Source organism: Mustela erminea, chromosome 20 (assembly GCF_009829155.1).
Source record: "Mustela erminea isolate mMusErm1 chromosome 20, mMusErm1.Pri, whole genome shotgun sequence".
NCBI classification, from domain to species: Eukaryota; Metazoa; Chordata; class Mammalia; order Carnivora; family Mustelidae; genus Mustela; species Mustela erminea.
This window is the reverse complement of record NC_045633.1, coordinates 21,638,402-21,656,653: the sequence shown is the minus strand read 5'-3', so window position 1 is coordinate 21,656,653 and position 18,252 is coordinate 21,638,402. Positions and strand designations below refer to the sequence as shown.

General features: G+C 51.7%; 5 non-coding genes across 5 annotated transcripts; 2 read left to right on the top strand and 3 right to left on the bottom strand.

Annotated features, from left to right (window-relative positions):
* The first annotated feature begins 3,696 nt into the window (after positions 1–3,696).
* Positions 3,697–3,888, top strand: LOC116581543. The gene has a single exon (XR_004282101.1). It is a non-coding gene; the product is annotated as a U2 spliceosomal RNA (small nuclear RNA).
* A 2,100-nt stretch (positions 3,889–5,988) lies between these two features.
* Positions 5,989–6,061, bottom strand: TRNAK-CUU. Its single transcript has one exon. It is a non-coding gene; the product is annotated as a tRNA-Lys (tRNA).
* A 1,121-nt stretch (positions 6,062–7,182) lies between these two features.
* TRNAP-UGG lies at positions 7,183–7,254 on the top strand. Its single transcript has one exon. It is a non-coding gene; the product is annotated as a tRNA-Pro (tRNA).
* Positions 7,255–8,945: 1,691 nt separating this feature from the next.
* Positions 8,946–9,018, bottom strand: TRNAK-CUU. Its single transcript has one exon. It is a non-coding gene; the product is annotated as a tRNA-Lys (tRNA).
* A 3,269-nt stretch (positions 9,019–12,287) lies between these two features.
* On the bottom strand, positions 12,288–12,359 carry TRNAP-AGG. Its single transcript has one exon. It is a non-coding gene; the product is annotated as a tRNA-Pro (tRNA).
* Positions 12,360–18,252: the final 5,893 nt, after the last annotated feature.

The following is an 18,252-nucleotide window of genomic DNA, read 5'->3' as shown; positions in this document are numbered from 1 at the left end:
GTCCTGCTCCCCGCCTCAGGCTTGCCCCCGGGAGAGCTGTTGCCTCAGCTGTTGGAACCAGACTCCCCGGATGAGGTTCTGAGGTTGAGTCCCCTGCTGGCCGCCTGGCACGGAAGACCACACACCCCCGAGCCAGGGAGGGTTTTGAGAAAGGCTGGGGCGCCTCAACGCGGCCTCTATTCCGATCCTCGCCCGCGGTGGCTGCGGATAGACCGGAAGCGCTGGGAGACTAGCTGCGCTTGTCCCGCGGCTCCGGGCACCTCAGCGACACAGTGGGCCCGGTAAGGCCCGGGGGAATGATGCGGCTGCTGCCGAGTATCTTTTTTTTTTTTTTTTTTAAGTTTTAATTTTAATTCCATTTAGTTAACATAGTGTGACATTAGAGTCAGGTGTACAGTATAGTGACGGGGCACTTCCGACACGACCGGGTTTATCTCAGGAGCGTGCGCCATCCCCATCCCCCATTCCCCCGCCTTCGCCCCCCTTCTCCAGCAACCAGCCGTTTGTTCTCTGTGGTTAAGAGGCGGCTTCTTGATTTGTCTCTCTCCTCTACTCTCCCTTTGCTTGTTTGTTTTGTTTCTTAAATTCCACATACGTGTGAACTCATGTGGCATTCGTCTTTCTCGGGCTGACTTATCTTGCTTAGTATTATACTCCCGGGCTCCACCTGTGCTGTTGCAAACGGCAAGCTTGCTTTCTTTTTCGGGGCTGAGTAATATTCCGCTTTTTATAGCTACACATACCACATCTTTTTAATCCTCATCAGTCGAGGGACACTTGGCCTGCTTCCATAATTTGGCTGTTGTAGAAAATTCTGCTATAAACATCAGGGTACATGAATCCCTGAATTTTTGTGCTTGTGTTGGTTGGATAAATACTCAGTAGCGCAATTGTTGGGTCAAAAGGTAATTATTTTTGACTTTTTGAGGAAGGTCTGTACTGTCTTGTAGGGTGGCTGCAGCAGTTTGTTTTCCTAAAAACAGTGCATGAGGGTTCCTCTTTCTCTGCATCCTCGCCAACACGTGCTGTTTCTTCTTTTGTTGACTTTAGCCATTCTGACAGGTGTGAGATGATATCACATTATAGTTTTGATTTGCACTTCTCTGATGATGAGTGACGATGAGCATTTTTTCATGTCTGTTGGCCATCTGGATATCTTCTTTGGAGAAATGTCTGTTCGTGCCTATTTTTTAATTTTTTAAAAAGGTTTTTAAAAGATTTTTTTTTTTTAAGTAATCTCTACACCCAAGCGGGGTGTGAATTTCACAACTCTGAGATCAAGGGTCACATGCTCCATGGACTGAGCCAGCCAGGTCCCACGTGCTCATTTTTCAGTTGGATTATGCCTTTTTTGGAGTCTGGAGTTTTATAAGTTCTTCATATATTTTGGATGCTAACCCTTTATCAAATATGTCATTTACAAATATCTTCTCCCATTCCATAGCTTACCTTTTAGGTTTTTGCTCATCATTAACTTTACTGCACAGAAGTTTTTATTTTGATGTAGTCTCCATGGGTTTTTTTTTTCCCTCTTGCCTCTGGAGATGTGTCTAGCCAGAAGTTGCTACAGCTGATGTCAGAGAAATTACTGCCTGTGTTCTCCTCTAAGAGTTTTATGGTTTCAGGTCTCATATTTAGGTCTGTAAAACATTTTGAATTTATCGTTATGTATGGTGTAAGGAAGTTGTCCGTTTCATTCTTTTGCTTGTAGCTGTCTGATTTTCCCAGCACCATTTATTGAACAGAGGGTCTTTTTTGCATTGGACATTCTTTCCTACTTTGTCAAAGGTTAATTGCCATATAATTGTAGATTTATTTGGGGTACCAGGCTGGCTCAGAAAAGCATGGAACTCTTGATCTTTTTTTTTTTTTTTTTTTTTTTAAAGATTTTATTTATTTATTTGACAGAGATCACAAGCAGGCAGAGAGGCAGGCAGAGAGAGAGAGAGGAGGAAGCAGGCTCCCTGCTGCGCAGAGAGCCCGATGCGGGACTCGATCCCAGGACCCTGAGATCATGACCTGAGCCGAAGGCAGAGGCTCAACCCTCTGAGCCACCCAGGCGCCCAGGAACTCTTGATCTTGGAGTCATGAGGTTGAGCCCCACCTTGGGGGTAGAGATTAGTTAAGTAAATAAATATTTTAATTGTGGATTTATTTCTGGGTTTTCTCTTCTGTTTCCTGATCTATGTGTCTGTTTTTGTGCCTGTACCATACTGTTTTGGTTACTACAACTTTGTAATGTCAGGAACTGTGATGCCTCCAGCTTTGCTTTTCTTTTTCAAAATTGCTTTGGCTAGAGCTGGCTGCCTGGGTGGCTCAGTCATCTGACTTGATTTCAGCTCAGGTCAAGCTCTGCATAGGGCTCTGTGCTCCTCATGGGGTCTGCTGCAGATTCTCTCCTTTCCTCTCCCTCTGCCCCTCCTCCCCACTTATGCACTCTTTCTAGGTGAATACATGAAATCTTAAAAAAAAAAAAAAACAGATTTCTCTGGCTATTCAGAGTCTCTGATGGTTCCATACAAATTTTAGGATTCTCTTTTCCCATTCTGTGAAAAATGCTGTTGGTATCCTGACAGGGTTTACCTTAAATGTGTACATTTCTTTGGACAGTATAGACATTTTAACATATTCACTCTTCTAATTCATGAACATGGAGTGTCTTTACATTTCTTTGCATTGTCTTTGGTTTCTTTCCTCAATGTTTCATAGTTTGCAGAGTACCGGTCCCTCACCTCCTTGGTTAGGCTGTTGGAGAGCATCTTGAATGCACTGAGACAAAAGAATGACATGGTTGTGTTGACTGATGATCAATTCTGAGCACTCTGGCAGCCTGGAAAGCAGCCCACGTGTCCTTCACCTAAAGGGCCAATGAAGCTGAAGACCAGGCTTGGGGCCTCGGTGTAAAAAGAGCTGATGCTGAGAAAAAGCTGAATTCTCACCATTGGCAGATTGCCAATGTCAGGGTGCTGAGAGGGAAGAAGTGGGACCCAGAGACTTGGAATGGGGCTAGGTGGCCTGATGGATGGAGACCTAGGCCTCCACCCCTTCTGCCTCAAGGCTGGGAGGAACCTCAGATGAAGCCAATGCTTATGAGACAATGTCTCATCTCTTCAGGATTCTACTCCTCCTCCAAGCCCCTGGGCTGAACATGGGTCCCATCACAACTGAGAAAGTCCAGCCACTGCTCAGAAGGAGGGGTACTCTAAACCCAGCGCCATAGTACCTGGGTAACGCATCAGCAGTAACCCATCCTGGATCAGGGTTGGGAGCATAAAAAGCTGGAAAAGAACAGATGATCTCTCTGGGACTCTTTCTTGGCATAGACCTTAAAAACCCAGCAAGCATCCCTCCAACTGGTTTTAATACACAGCCCGCTTGGCTTCCTGAAATGAAGTAGAGTTGCCAGAAATACCGTGGCAAACGGTGGAGAAAAGAATCAGAAGGGACAGAGACACAGGCATGCTAGTGGCCGGCACCATCAGAGCAAACACCCGCTGCTATTTGTGTGTCTTGGCAGTGCCTGGAGGCAATGCCATTTACCAAGGGAATAACGCATGCCCAGTAGAGGGGATGCACCAGCATCTTTGAGAAGCTTGGGAGTGATGTTCTCTGATCCGGCAGGTACTGTGACATATCCAAAGTAGAAGATAAGCCTGTGTACCTTGCATCCCCTATTATTAAGAAAGAAGCCTAGTAATCACTTCTCCACCTTTTGGCTAAGATCAAGTGTAGTATCTGTTCTTATCAGTTTAATATCTGATACGTCCTCTATCCGAGGACAATATATTAAATGGAATTTTGGAGTAAGGAGTTGGAATAGGAGCTTGCTCCGATCCACTCCATGCATTCACCTGGTATTGCAGTATCTCCAGGAATGGTGCACCCTCCCCACTAAAGTAGTAAATAAAAAATTTGGAAGAAAAAAAACAAAGAAAGAAGCCTAGCACTCGGTAGGACCCCATGATGGTTAATTTATGTCACCTTGGCCAGGCTGTGGTGCCCAAATGTTTGGTCAAACACAAGTCTAGGTGTTGCTGTAAAGGTAATTTTTTTTAGATGCAACTAACATTTTAGTATATGTGCTGCCGAAGCGAGCACAAGATGCAACTAACATTTAGATCAGTAGACTTGGTGAAGCAGATGACCTTCCGCAATGCAGGTGGGCCTTGTCCAATCAGTTGAAGGTCTTGGGAGCAAAGACTAGGCTCCCTCAGGAGGAAGGAATGCTACCTCTGAGGCATTCTAACTCAAGACTGCAGTATCTTCTTTTGCTGGAACTTCCAGCTGTCAACCTGTGATCCAGTTCTTTAAAAATCAATCCAGGGGCACCTGGGTGGTTCAGTGGGTTGGGCCTCTGCCTTCAGCTCAGGTCATGGTCTCAGGGTCCTGGAATCGAGCCCCAAGTTGGGCTCTCTGCTTGGCGGGGAGCCTGCTTCCCCTTGTCTCTCTCTGCCTGCCTCTCTGCTTACTTGTGATCTTTCTCTCTGTCAAAAAAATAAATAAAATCTTTTTAAAAAAATCAATCCAGGGGTGCCTGGGTGGCTCAGTGGATTAAAGCCTCTGCCTTCAGCTCAGGTCATGATCTCAGGATCCTGGGATCGAGCCCCACATCGGGCTCTCTGCTCAGCGGGGAGCCTGCTTCCTCCTCTCTCTCTCTGCCTACCTCTCTGCTTACTTGTGATCTCTCTCTGTCAAATAAATAAATAAATAAAATCTTTTTAAAAAAATCAATCCAGATAGATCTGTCTTTTCTATCTTTTTATGTTCTGTTTCCCCAGAGAACTCTGAAAAATACAGTCTCTCTCTTTATTTATTTATTTGAGAGAAAGAGAGAGCCTGAGGGAGAGTGAGCAGTGAGGAGGGGCAGAGGGAGAGGGAGAGAGAGTCCCAAGCAGATTCCATGCTAAGCACAGAGTCCACTGTGGGGCTTCCATCTCCTAACCCTGAGATTACAGCCTGAGCCGAAACCAAGAGTCATTTGCTTGATGGAGTGAGCCACCCAGGTGTCCCAAATACAATCTCTTTTGGATGGGTAGGGTGCCCTGGCCCAGCCACCAAGAGGCACCTGGCACATGTCTCCTCAATCCCTAGCCCACTTCCTCACCTGCATGGAAGCGTGGGTTTTCTGGGATGCAGCAGGACCTAGAGAGGCTGGGTGCCAGAGCAGCAGAAGTGGCCGGAGGAATGGACCCCTGGAAACCAACATTACTCTGAGGACCCGACATCCTGACTCACGGCTGTTGACCAGCCTCAGGATCTGGGCCGCTAAGCCTTTGGACTCTCATATCCTTCCACAGAAAGAAACCCACAGTTCCCTCTCTGCTTGCTTCTCAACAAGTGGACACACTAACCTGTCCTCAGAGTATCCCATGATTTCTAATTTTTACTTCAGAAAGAGGAGAGGAGTTGGGACAGGGCTGGACTGCCGCTTCTCTGTCCACCAGCGAGGGAAGCCTGGGCAGGGGGCGCACTACTGGAGAAGACCAGGGTCAGGAAGAGGGAGCACCCCCATTACAGATGGGGCCCCATGTGGGCCCCCAGTCAGGGCCAGAGTTGATGAGGTTCCACCTTTAGCTGAAAATCCACTCTATGCTGTTTATCTGTAGCTCTCCCTCAGCCCACAGAGCTGAGACTTAACCCCGTAAGTAGTGGGTTCGAGTGGACTTAACCCCTTAAGCTGTGGGTTTGAGCCCTATGTTGGGCGATATTCTTGGGTTGGGCTGCTTAGTGCCTGACCAGATTGCCAACTTCAAGGAAGTTACTTGAAGGGGAACTCCTCAGAGAGGCTTCTGACTGCTGTGTGTACTGTACCTGGAACTTTGACATAAATTTCAACTTCTGTAAAATTAAAAATTACATATACTAGAATCTAAACAGCGGAAGTAAGTTGCCCAGCATCCTGGCCTCCTTGGACCGGGACAGGTTCCTCTTAGTAAGGGGTAGAACCAGTCCCCTGTTTAGTTGTAGGGCTATCAGGATAAAAAGCCACGCCCAACGTGGGGCTCGAACCCACGACCCTGAGATTAAGAGTCTCATGCTCTACCGACTGAGCTAGCCGGGCAGATGTGGGGTTTCCTACCGCCACAGGCTTCCAGGCATACTGGGGAACTTTGCTGTTCTGAGCCTGTTAAGGACAGGTCCTGGAGCCTCTGCGTGCTCCCTCCCCGGCACAACGCTGAATTCGAGTTCCTTTCCGCAAGGAGCGAGGGCAGGCCACTGTGCGCCGTGCTGTGCTGTGCTGTCGGTGTGTCTGCGTGGCCCAGCGGCTCAGGGGAGCCGGGTGTGGGGTGAGGGCATGAGGCTGAGCGTCACGGGGGCTGGCAGTAAGGAACGTGGTGTGATCCTCTACTAGGATGTGAGAGGTGCCAGGTTCCAGTCACAGGCGATCCGTGGGTTTCCAGCTGTCCCCCTTTTTAGTGGGCAGCAAGAAGCGAATCCGAAGGACTCCAGGGGCTTGCTGTCGGGACAAGCCGGGAAACCCTCCTCCCCAAGTCGGTGCTGGACCCCTTGTTAGCGCAAGAGGAAAGAGAAGATGGGAGAGTAAAAGTCTGGAGCGTTGGGGCAGCTGCCCGTTTGGGAAGAAGTGAGCCCTGATCCCAGTTCTGACCGCTGCATCGGGGTTCCAAAGTTGCTAGGAGCTTCTGGGGTCAAGCCCGGGTCTGGAGTTGGGGGGCAGGAGAGGGCTCTAGTGAGGACAGGAGCCCTGAAGTCCTTCCCCGACTTGGAGGCTTGACTGGGCTAGGCTGGCCGGTTGGAAGGCAGCAGAGATTCATTCTCAGGCTCCGGGACTGTATCCCACGTTGGGTGAAATTTTTGGGCTGGGGTCCACCATGAGAGACCTCCCTGTTCACCCGGGCCACACAGACTCCGCAGGGTCATCTGCCGCCGCCTCTTATTGTTCGGCGCTGGGTAGCCCTCGGCGGGGGCGGGGCCATCGTTGTTGGGGGTGGGGGGCGGAGTGGGGAGGGGGCCTGAAGGTCTAGGGTGGGACCGGCTGCGCGCTCTCTCTCCCCCCAGGTTCTGGCTGCATTGCACTCCTTCCTCTTCTGGAATCGAAACCGAAACCTCTCTCCACGCACCTTCCCAAGGGATCAGGAAGCCAGGACTCGTAGAACTAGGGGAGTGCCCTGAGGCCAGGGCACAAGCCTCCAAGGACAAACGTCAGGAAGACCAATCCAACGTGGCTCGTTGGTCTAGGGGTATGATTCTCGCTTTGGGTGCGAGAGGTCCCGGGTTCAAATCCCGGACGAGCCCATCTTTTGGAACGGTGTCACGCGGCAGGTACTGGGCAAGAGGAAACTTGGGTCCACCACAGGCTAGTCTGCTTCTCCGAGAGCAGGAGATCTGGTCTGTGTGCGGGACTGTGCAAGCACCAGGGAGTCCCAGCCTCAGGGATAACGACCCAACTTCCTCTCGGCACTTTTTTTTTTTTTTCTTTGTGGTATTAAAAGGTCGTTTGCATACGTCTTTTTCCTTCTGGAGGGGCTACCAGAAAGCCCTTCCACAGATAAGGGAAGGAAGGAAACCACAGTGGAAATTGGGCATGGGGAGAGATTTGGTCTTAGTTTTGAGGCCATGAACGACTAGGGCACCCCATAGGCGCCCCAGCCACGCTGGAAGAAGGGCTGTGTTTCAAGAGGCTTTATTCAGGGATGGCGGGCCCAGCAGATGAGGCATTGAAAAGATGGGTTGAGGCTCATAGCTCCAAAGCAGAGGGGCAGATCCTGCCCTGGAGTGGAGGGGGTGGAGGTGGGGGGTAGGGAGGGCACAGAGGAGGCTCTGGGTATTCTGGGTAGTCCAGGAGCAGAGAAAGTTCTAGAAAATGCGGTCCAGAGCCTTTCTTGTGGTTTCAGTGAAGGTGAGACAGGTGAGGCAAAGGGAACAGGCTTAGATGGACTAGTCTGCACTAATTCCAGCTGCTTCTAGAACATAGCTCTGTCCATAGCTGTCTGTTTCTTGGCCTTGGGGTGATCCTGGCAGGGGGATAGGAACCCCCAGTGTGAGAGCCCGCTGAAGGAGGTGATTGGGGGCTGTAGACTCTGGAATGGTTGGTTTGCATTTGAAATGTTTAGGACAATTTGCTATCCCTAGTAATTGGCCAACCCTGGGAAGGAAAATCTCTCCAGGGTCAGCAAGGATCTGATGTCAAGGTGTCAGAGTATAGAATATAAAAGACATGGTTCATATGAGCCCGGCCGAAGGCTGTGGTGGAAATGTCAGGGGCCCCCAGTCTGGGAGGAGCTTCCTGATCTCAATCCCAGAGTCAGCCCCCCGATTGTGGCATAGAGCCCTCACCAGGCGGCTGCCTGCAAGTACAGACCGGTGGGCCTCCTTTCTGACCCAGTTTCTTCACTTAAGCCCAGGGCAGTATCCCTTTTATGCCTCCTGATTCTGGAGTCCCTGAGGGGAGCAGGTCTGCACAGATCCTGGGTCCCACTGGGATGCTAGGAGAGGGCTCTCTAGACCTGAGGCCTGGTGGAGAGCAACTGAGGTAATGAACTCCCTGGCCAGCCCTGCCTTCTCCTGTGGCCAGAACCATTCAAGACTCCCATCCCTTAAGGGGATGGTTCCCCACCAAAATCCTCTTCTGAATCAACAGCCTCCTTCCCTCGGGGTCTGCCCCCCATCTTTACACCCAGCCCTGGATTTCCAAGGGAAACACTGGGATGGGTGGCTTTTCTGTCATAGCCAGGTCCCAATCTCCGCCGGACCCCTTTCTAAGTTTACTTGGCTCAAAAAGGAAGTTGAGGAGTAAAGTGGCTGGAGAACCCATTGTAAGGGGGGAACATCATTGGTCACCTCCGATGGCTTAGGCAAGGTGTTGGTGCACCACCGTGACAGCTTGTACCTAAACCAAACATGCAGGAATTGAGCAGCAATCCCAGAAATGGGTGTGAATTGCGCAGCAGTCCCAGAAATGGGTGTGAATTCTCGGTTCAAAAGGACGCCCAACGTGGGGCTCGAACCCACGACCCTGAGATTAAGAGTCTCATGCTCTACCGACTGAGCTAGCCGGGCAGTTGCCACCAGGTGGTGGCTGTTGAGTTTCAGAATGTGATTGGCTGCGCACAATCCAAAATGGCCGAGCAGATCTGGTCCTGGAGGGGCATGGCCACTTCTGGAGTCTCCAGATGGCACCCTGTGTGTGGACTGCTCAGAATCCGCAGGGGAGCGGTCCCGAGCGGGTGAAGGCAGACGCCCCGCCCCCACCCACAGACAGATGGGCTCCGCGGCCGCCAGGGGGTGCTGCAGCACCGTTGGGGCTCAGAGCAGACCCACGCCCGCTGACACCCCACCACCCTTGGACCTGCGGCCCCGAGATGGGGAAATGCAACTGGACCCATCCTCCCTTATCTAATCAAGCAAACCTGTGTGCTTAAAATAAGTTTTAGACCCACCAGATTCCACGTGTTTGCATGAAAACTCCAACTACACTTCCTTTGAATGATCGGAAATCAATGTATTTTTATGTAAAATTATAAAAATATATATTTCGCCCCATACCTTCTTGGTCTGCCCTTGGGCGAACCTGAGCTGTAGGAACCTGCCGCCTGGCAGAGGATGGCGGAAGGCTCTGGAGACCCCCTGGTGCCTGCCGTCACACCTGCCTGCTGCTCTCTGCCTCTAGATCCGGTCTCCAGGGACTCAGGGGTGAGGGCTAAGACGTCCCTGGGCTGGGAGTGGGACCTAGCAGTTCTCTGCTCCTCCCTTACCCCAAGCTCTGGAGTTGGTTTGCCTCAGTGAATCTGCTGAGGATCCCGGGAGATTTCAGACTCCCCACGCTCCGCTCCTGCCGTGGGGGCCGCTGGCCTGCATCCTGAATACAGCCAAGCAACTGCAGAGAGGGGTAAGGAGGGGTCAGGGAACCCGTACACAGACCAGGGAAGAGACAATACGAAGGTATCATCCTTAATGGTGCTGGATGTGTGCACAGTACTGAGGGTGTTCAAAAACAAAAGACTTTATTTGTAGAGGTATTTGCACCCCTCAGCCCCCACAAAAGTGAAAAACATTTATGGGCGAGGCAATGCTATATGTGCTTTAAAACCAAAAAAATGGAGGAAGGTGGGTTTTAAAAATAGGCAGAAATGGGGGAGGCCCTGCATGCTCGGGACAGAGTTTTGGAGAACTCTATATTTCTGCTCAATTTTGCTGTGACCTAAAATTGTTCTAAAAAACAAAGTGTGTTTTTAAAAAAAATACACAGACAGGGGCACCTGGCTGGCTCAGCTGGTAGAGCGTGTGACTCCTGATCTCAGGGTTGTAAGTTCACGCCCTGTGTTGGGCATGGAGTCTATCTATCTATTTATTTATAAAGATTTTATTTATTTATTTGAGAGAGAGAGAGAGAGAGCATGAGCAGGTGTAGGGGCAGAGGGAGAGAGAGAAACAGACTCTCTGCTGAGCAGGGAGCCCGATGCAGGGCTCAATCCCTGGACCCTGGGATCATGACCTGAACCAAAGGCAGACACCTAACCAACTGAGCTACCCAGGTGCCCCATTAAAGATAATTATAAAAAATGCACATAGACTTCCATTACTATTTCTTCCGATACATTTAGCCCTGTCTTTCTTTTCTTTTTTTAAAAGATTTTATTTATCTATTTGACATAGAGAGCGAGATCACAAGTAGGCAGAGGCAGGCAGAGAGAGAGAGAGGAGGAAGCAGGCTCCCCGCCAAGCAGAGAGCCCAATGTGGGGCTCGATCCCAGGACCCTGAGATCATGACCCGAGCCGAAGGCAGAGGCTTTAACCCACTAAGCCACCCAGTCGCCCCCTGTCTTTCTTTTCTTTTTGGGTCTCTGGCATCTCCAACATTAGGTTTTTTGTTAAAGTCCCACAAATCCTTGAGGTTCTGCCCTTCTTTCCTTCCTTCTCTCCTTCCTTTGTCTTCCTCTTCCTTCCATTCCTCCAAAGTCTGTTTTCTGTGTTCTTCAGATTCGGTCATTTCTGCCGTTCTATCTTCACGTTCACTTATTCTTTCTTCCATCTTGCCCATGCGTTTAGCCATTAGGCTTTTCATTTCAGTTACCGCATTCCTCATCTCTATGTTTTTCCATGTGGCTTTTCTTGATATTTCCTATTTCTTTGAGACTCCCAACTTTTAAATTTGTTTCAAGTGAGTTCTTTAAAGCTTCTTCAAACATTTTTAGGATGGCTGCTTTCCCACCTCTCCCCTCCCTTTCAGACAGTTCCAAAATCCGTGTCGGTGTCTTTCGCCTTTTCTCTTTCAAGTTGAGATTTTCGTGGCTCTTAGAATGACCAGTGATTTTCAGTTGCCTCTTGGACGTTTCCGGTATTATGCTTTGAAACTCCAGATCTTATTTACGTCTTTGGACTTCTGACAATGCGCCCCTGTGGTGGGAGAAGAGAACTTCTCCTTTTTGTTTGGGGAGGAGGGAGCAGGTCACAAAGGTGGGGCCTCCTGATTGCTGAACAGGAATGAGAGTTCAGGCTCCCCACTAAGCTTCTGCAGTCACCACCTGGCTGGGGGGAGGTGGGGCACCCCATCGACAAAGAGAAGGCTGGGACAACGTTAGACGCCGTATTGAAGCAGGACATCAGAGCCTGCTGCTGGGCACCTGGTCACAGGCGGAAGTGGCTCTCGGGTTTTGTGCAGGTCCCAGGAAGGGAAAGAAGAGGTGAGGAGAACGTGGAGCTGAAGTCAAAGTGTCCATTTCGTGTGCCGCACGCTTAGGACAGGCCCTATGCAGTCGCCTTATTCTCCCCTTCTGCAAGTGTGTGTGTTGGGGAGTGGGGTGGGGGGTCGGGTCGCGGGAGGCTCCCTGAACCCGCACTGTTATTAACACAAGAGGCAATGCGGGGCGTCAGCCAGACTCTGGCTCATCTGGAACATAGCTGGGGGTGCTTCCCGGCCTGGTCTGGGTGCTCTGACGGCTCCCGTGGGAGAAGGTGGCGGGCTTCTCAGCCCAGCCCTACAGTCTCAGCGCTCCCCCTGGCGGCCAGGCAGGGAAACTACCTGGGAGTGCAGGAACTGCGGCCGGGTGCGCGAAGCGCAAGGACTCCAAGGCTGAAGCTGCGGCGCCCCATGTCTGTGTGGTCTGGTTCCCTGGAGATCTCTGTCTCTGCTGGCCTCAGCTCCCTAAACTCAATGCGGAGTTTAAATTCAAGCCTCAGGAATTAAGGAACTCTGACTCTTTCAGCCGCGGCAGCGGGCTGAGGGTGTGGTGGACCATCAGGCTGATATTGTGGAAACAGGTGGCCCTGGGGTGGGTACCCAGAGCTTCAGTGAGGCTTCGGGGGAGTTTGTGAGAGGAAAAGGGTTCGGGCTCGTCCGGGATTTGAACCCGGGACCTCTCGCACCCTAAGCGAGAATCATACCCCTAGACCAACGAGCCACACCTAGCTAACCTTTACTTCTGCTTATTTCTAGTTATCTTCACGGCCTGGTTAATTGCCTCCCACTCCCGTGGGTGGCAATGACGCGCGCATCACCTCTCCCGGAGGAGGATGCACCTTTGTCTCCTTTCGCAACACGTGCCTTTATTACGTGGAGTAGCTGGGAGGTAGAGACAGACTTTGTCCTTACCTGGCTAGCTCAGTCGGTAGAACACGAGACTCTTAATCTCAGAGTTGTGGGTTTGAGCCCCAAGTTGGGTGTATGGTTTTTTGACTGCTCAACAGGCCTTTTAAGATGACACCGGGCAAGGAAAGTATTTCCTGTCGTTTACACGAGGCTGTTTAGCAATCTAGGCTGGTGGCGGATGCTTCCCGTGAGACCTCTGCCGCGGGCTGTGGCTCTTGGAAGCCTCACACCTTGCTGGTGCTTGAGGGAAACAATGCAGATATTTGGGGCCGCCAGCCAGCTTTTGAATACGTGGCGGGAGAAGACACAGAGCTTAGTTAGTAACCGCAGGATGCCCTGCCCCACCGTGCTTGACTCAGGAACAGGATTCAAACCCAGAGGTCAGAGTCTGTGTGTGTGTGTGTGTGTGAGGGGGTGTCGCGAGGGAGCAGGACTCTAGGTCCTGAGTGGGGCTCCCAGGAGGAGGCTCCCAAGCAGGGCCACCCTAGTGCTGGGGAGTGCCCTCCCCCACTCCCACCTTCAGGTCAGCGGTCTCTCATTCGGAAGGCTTCTCAACTTTGCTCCACTCTCCCCAGTGAAAGGGAAATGGAAGCAGGGGATTTTATTTTCCATTTTGGGGGAGAGAGAAAAGGAGGGCTTAGGGTTCCCATCAGCTGATTTTCTTCCATTCTCTTGCAATGGCTTATGCTGTTAAAAAGGCCTCAATGTTTGCTAGGACTGGGTTTTCTTTCCTTTTTGGTGGGAGTAGAGGCTGCTTTGGGGGAGACACCACAGCAGCTGACTGACCCTCTCCTGGACCCCTCCCTGGAGCTCAGATCCCAGGCCTGTGGCTGGGACTCCTCCCAGAAGTGTCCACATCTCTCCCTTCAGGGCACTCTTGGTGTTGGGAATCTTTCCTGGTATTTTTTTGGGTAAAAGAATGTTCAGTTTACTAGGTACTTAGGTCCATACACCTTAGTCGCTTTTTTGGAAAAAATGTCTTACCAACCCAGTACCTCTGTTAGTTTCCAGTGGCTGCCATAATAAGTTATCACAATCTGAGCGACTTAAAACTACAGAAACAGATATTCTCACACTTCTGGAGACCAAAGTCTAAAGTCAAGTGCCCACTGGCCACCTTTAGTGGCTCTAACCTCCTCTCTCCCTCATTTGTCTGACATACTAACTCGCTATCCCTTCATGGGTGAGGCAGGGCTTGGCCAGGGAGGCATGTGCCCTCATATTCTGGAGTCTGGGATGCCCGCTCTGGATCTGGTTTTAAGACCAGTCCCCTGGAGATGCTCCCAGTGGCACCCAGCAGCTTCCTTCCACCCAGAACACTGGGATCTGCTCTCAAGGGAAACATCATCTGTCTTTCCTCCCCTCTCCCCCGTGCTCCATGCCAAATGGTGGGGATGAGGGTAGGGGTGGGGAGGGGAGAACACAGGGACAGTCTAAGCAGAGGGCAGCAAGAGCAGGTCCAAGCTGGCTCTGCAGACCTGAAGGTCTTTTAATCCCCATCATGTGTACTGGTGGGTCTCTGGGTCCCCGTTTCTTCCTGGCCTTGGGTGGACTTTGGCTCCCTTAGGTGGTAACAACCTGACCATCTGGATAAGAAAAAGAACCAGAGACAGGGCTCATCTGGGATTTGAACCCAGGACCTCTCACACCCAGAATGAGACTCACACCCTTAGACCAATGAACCACACTGACTCTATGCTCTGTTCTTGATTCTGTCCACTTGCTTTCCCTGGGCTCAGGGGCAGCAGGGTCCCAGAAGCGCACCCCAAGGTAGGAGTATTTGGCTTATCTTCCAGAAAAGAGTGAGGTTCCATAATGCTAGGCCCAGAGTCTCAAGGGTCAATTTCCCCCAGAGGCTCTGTCTCCAGGACCTCCCTCCAGGGCCAAGGCTTGGGAACTTGGGCTGCCTTGGAGCTGGGCAGGGCTCCAGGACCGTGAGGGGTTCTGGGGGGACTCAAACCTAAGACCAGGGAGTTCCCACCCTCCCAAAGCTTGGGCCAAAGCTGTCTCCTCTGCTAACAGGAAGGGGACCTAGGGTCAGGGGCAGACTCAGAGGCTCCTGTCCTCATCCAAGCCCATCCTCTTCTGGGCTCAGCCCCCAAAACCCCCTCGCAGCTCTGGGTCCCCCGAAATCCCTTTTTTTGCCCTGGTGCTGGGCACAGTCCAGCGACCCTCCTTCCGTGGTGGCATCCCTGGGCACAGATATGTGGGGCCTCAAGGGACCATGCTTATTCTCCCCCGTGGATGGGTGGTCGTTCTAGAAACCTACTGGAAAGAAAGGCGGTGGTCTCGACATGACCTTGCACAGTATCCTGGGGCACAGGGGTCCAGTCCTGCAGCTGGTCCTCTAGGTCTTCCTGGCCCAAGCCCCTCTGCCCGCCCCAAAGCCAGGCATGGGGTGGGGAGGAAGGTATGGGGGGTGGGGACAGGGGGTGAAGATGTTGAGAATTTGAAAGTGAGACTTCTCTGGGATTTGGACCCTGAGCTCTCGCAGGTGGTGAGTGGGGGTAGAGAGATTGACTTAAGTTCCAGGGACCACAATAGAGAAGGGCACCTTGTTCCCATTACATCTAGTGACCTTGACCTCCATGACCCTGTCCTCCCAGTCTGCAGGAGGGTGCCGAGCTTCCCGTGTCTCACCGGAGGGCTGGTCTGTTGGGGGGAAGCCTGGGTTTGCACCCCAGAGCTGAGAAGGAAGAAGGCGCTCTTCTTCCTTCCTCGCCTGTGTGTTGGACCCTGGACAGAGGGACCGTGGAATTTCAGGGACTCGGTGCCACCCAGGAACCAGCTTCCCAGGGTTGCCGAGCCCCTAGGCCTCCTTCTCTCTGTCCCTCTGGGTCAGCATGCCCCTTTTCCTGCCCCTATCCCTGAATTTCAGGCCAGATGGTCCCTCCTCCTTGCAACTTTTAATCCTGAGGTTCTCGGTTTCAGGCAGGGGAATCATATTGGAAATGGTACTGATCAGGCGGGTGTTCAGTGAGGGAGAAGTCTGCTTGCCCCCGCACTGCCCCACTTTCCCTTTGAAGGAAGGCAAAGGTGGTATGCCCAGCTAGTTCAGTGGGTAGAGCAAGAGACTCTTAATCTCAGTGTTGTGGGTTCAAGCCCCATGTTGGGAATGTGGCTTTTTACAAGCCTGGGTGCATAGAATTCATGGTTTCAGGTGCTTAGGTCTAAACCTTAAGGCAAGCAGTTAGCACAACTCAAGATTTCAGGGACTAACTCTCGGGGGACCCAAACACCAAATCCCCAGGCTGGACTCGCAGCTGCAGGGCACCACAGGAGAAAGTGAGGCATTGGGGTTGCTCAGGAAGGGGTCTGAATCTAGTCCCTTCCACACAGAAGGTGGACCTGAGTTGCTTTTGCATTATGAGATTTTAGTGTGTTTCTAGTCCGTGGAGGCGGGACAGGAAGAGCATAGCTCTGGGGGATCATTCCTGCCATTCGGGGCTCTCCCACGGCACACGCACATGCCCTCCTGCCCGCCCCCCTCACCGCTGTGGGTGAGCGTGTTCCCTACTCTTGAGAAGACTAGCACTGCCCAGTTGCCTGGTCCTCTGGGATACCCGGATGTGGTCCTGGATCTGACTCCCTGGACTTCCCCAGAGTGGGTGTAGATGTGAATTAAATATAAAGGCGCGAAGTCCCTTGCCTCCTGATCCTGGACTTCTGAGTTCATTAGAGACGCACAGGCTGCATTTCTCTCCTCTCCCATTTCCCTCACAAGTGCAAGGAAGTCAATCCTGTGAAAGTTACCTTGAGTTTCAATCACAGACTGCGGACAGCTTACCAGTTCCCAATGGGACCCAGGATGGGGCTCCCAATTTTTCCCCGGTGGTGGGATGGGATGGAGAGACGGAGATGGGCTAGAGCTATGGAAGGATGGGGGACATACCCCTCCTCATGTGCAGGGTCGTAGAACAAAATCCACAGGCATTGGCAACAGGAGTTTCTGCACCCATGAGGGTCTGTCTGCTCATCCCTAGACTGAGAAAGGAAACCTGGAGCCTTTTCTTTGGCACAAGTTTCAACACTTCCTCCCCCACCCCAGGAGACCCAGTCCTTAGGGTGGCAGGTGTCCAAGGTGGTTGGGCAGCTGGGAAGTTCAGAGGAGGGAGACGAGCTCTGGTCACCCGAAGCTGGATCAACATGGAGAGGACACCTTCGGTCTGTTCCACTGTCCCCAGCTCCCTCTGGGGGTGGGGCGCAGAGCCCTGAACTCTTGATCCACTAACTTGGACAGAAAGATCAGGGCTCTAGAAGCCAAAGGGGAACTTCATCACCACCTTCCTGCTGTTGGGTGGTAGTCCTTGCCATGGCACCTGGGCCATGGAGAACCAGATGTGTCCATGTGCATGAGTGCAGCTGATGCTGGTTTGACCCCCAGGGGACCCCACAGGACCAGCCAAGAGGGTCCTTGGATTTCTAAATCAAACATGAGCGGAGAGGAAGTAAGAGCAGAAGTTGTTGAAGGCATAGAGTAGATACGGACAGAATGGTAGATTTAGAAAGGACAGGCCCCAAGCAAAAGACAGCCCTAGCTTGGGGCCTGGAGTTTTTATGAGGATGGCGGTTCCATGAGTGTGCCTTCTCAGCCATCCAGGAACACCGAGGAGTGTTTAGGGGTTCCCCATAAGTCGCTTATGCCCTGAAGCCAGGGGTCTTGATGACATTCAGGATGATTCCCCCTGGGGCACAGTTGCACTCCTTAGATGTTATCTGTTGGGCTTGAAGACTCCTAAGAAATCATTAACTCCTTGACATTTACAAGGTGAACATATGTTATCTGTCCTATAAGATGTGTGTAAGGTGGGCATGTAGGTCCTAGGGGAATGGAAACAGGAAAAGGAGTGAAAAAAGGAGTTTTTCATGGGGTCCCTTTGCACCCCATGACTCCCAGCCATCCAGGTGGCATCCCCAGTCTTCTAAAATACCAGCTGGGGCGCACCAGCCATGGTATGACCTTGGAGCAGGATTCAAACCTAGATTTCAGGGGCTTTAGAGTGGCTCTGGGTCCATCTCCCAGGAAGGCAGGGGTAGAGGTGCAGAGCAGAGGAGGGTGGGCTGGAGGCTGAGACAGCGGGCTCTATGTCTGCACCAGCCCCATGTCCTGACGGAAAGCCTCGGGTCAGAGTTTGTGAAACTGTACCCCATAGCGTTGATAATGTTAAAACTGTCACCAGCAGGACTCCCAGTGTCAGGCCAGAGCTCCGGCCAGCCTAGACCAGTTTGAGCTCTGCTGCTGCCTCACGCCTGTGCACATGGACCATGGAGAGCATGCCGGTGTGGGGTCCACGTGTAACTCCCCAAGGAGCAAACCCACATAACCTTGTGTCACGGGAGCACATGGGGAGTGGAACTGGGGGCCACTTGTGTCCTTGGCCTCTGACAGTTGCTGAGCCAGGGTTGAGCTGGGGGGCCAATGCATCCTCTTCTGTCTCAAATTAGCCAGCCTGGGCGTTTCCCAGGGAGAAAAGGCCATCACTCCCGCAGCCTGCGTGTCCTCACTTCTTTTATTGGAGCAGTAAAATAAGGTCTGGAAAATAAGCTGGATTTACTCCAGGAATGCAAGGTTGGTTTTATGTTCAAGAAAGTCTATCAGAGTAGTCAGTCATATTGATGGATTGAAAAAGTCCCATGATCTTTATAAATGTAAACACCTTGGATGCAATTCACACCTGTATTATCACACCTGGATTTTATTTTCT